Raw genomic sequence first — 1116 nt, 5'->3', positions numbered from 1 at the left:
TGTGTGTGTGTGTCTGCCTACAATATAAAGTTATTTGCAACAACAACAAAAAAACATGGTGGGGCTTTTTGCTGGGTTTTTTGTGAGGGGGGGGTGTTTTGTTTGTTGTTTTTGGGGGGTTGAGGTTGATGTGTTGTTGTTGTTTTAATTAGACAGGCTAAAACTATAGTACATAGTTTACTACATGCCAGTTCAATTGGTTCAGGGCATCTCTCAGTTGTTTACAATCGAGACAAAAACCTACCAAACCCCAGGTGATCATTGTTACTTATCATCAAAGCGTATTGCGTGTGGCTCGGATCATTCATATTATCTTCTAACTCTGGTGATTATTTCATGTAAATACAATGTATGTTAAACAGGAGCGAAATTTTATGGAGATTTGTGATAGCTCAAATTACAATGTAGTTTGTGTACAGAGAAGGAATTTGTTGTTGATATTGTTGTTTTCGTTGTTATTATTATTTTAAAAAATTTTTTTGCTGTTGCTGTTGCTGTCGTTGCTTTCGTCGTCGTTGTCGTTGCTGTTCCTACTTCTGCTACTATTGTTCTTGTTTGTGTTGTTGTAGTTGTTGTTGTTGTCGTTGTTGATTATGATGATCATGCTGTTGTTCTCGTTTTTCCTGCTGCTGATACTGCTGATGTTGTTGCTGCTGCAGCTGCTGCTGTTGTTATTTGGGTTGTTGTTGTTGGGTTATTTTTTACTTACTTGTTGTTGTGATTTTGTTGTTGGTATTGGAATTGGTTATTGTGTTAATGTTACAACCTTTGCTTTTGGATCAACTAAAATTGCAGTGATAGAAATAGTGACGGTACGAGCAAAAGAAGCAACAGCAGCGGTAGAAGTAGCAATCATAGTAGTAGTAGTAGTAGTAGTAGTAGTAGTAGTAGTAGTAGTAGTAGTAGTAGTAGTAGTAGTAGTAGTAGTAGTAGTAGTAGTAGCAGTAGTAGTAGTAGTAGTAGTAGTAGTGGTAGTGGTAGTAGTAGTAGCAGTAGTGGTAGTAGTAGTAGTAGTAGTAGTAGTAGTAGTAGTAGTAGTAGTAGTAGTAGTAGTAGTAGTAGTAGTAGTAGTAGTATTTTCCTCTTTCTTCTTCTTCAGCATCATCATCATCATCA

At 36.6% G+C, this 1116-nt stretch overlaps 1 protein-coding gene across 1 annotated transcript in view; it reads left to right on the top strand.

Moving 5' to 3' along the window:
- The window catches only part of LOC101862772, a gene marked incomplete in the record, with an annotated part of 33228 nt that overhangs the window by 2741 nt on the left and 29371 nt on the right, over nucleotides 1-1116 (top strand).

Source organism: Aplysia californica, unplaced genomic scaffold (assembly GCF_000002075.1).
Source record: "Aplysia californica isolate F4 #8 unplaced genomic scaffold, AplCal3.0 scaffold00027, whole genome shotgun sequence".
Classification (NCBI taxonomy): Eukaryota; Metazoa; Mollusca; class Gastropoda; order Aplysiida; family Aplysiidae; genus Aplysia; species Aplysia californica.
The sequence above is the reverse complement of the archived record's forward strand: the minus strand, read 5'-3'. Positions and strand labels throughout refer to the sequence as shown.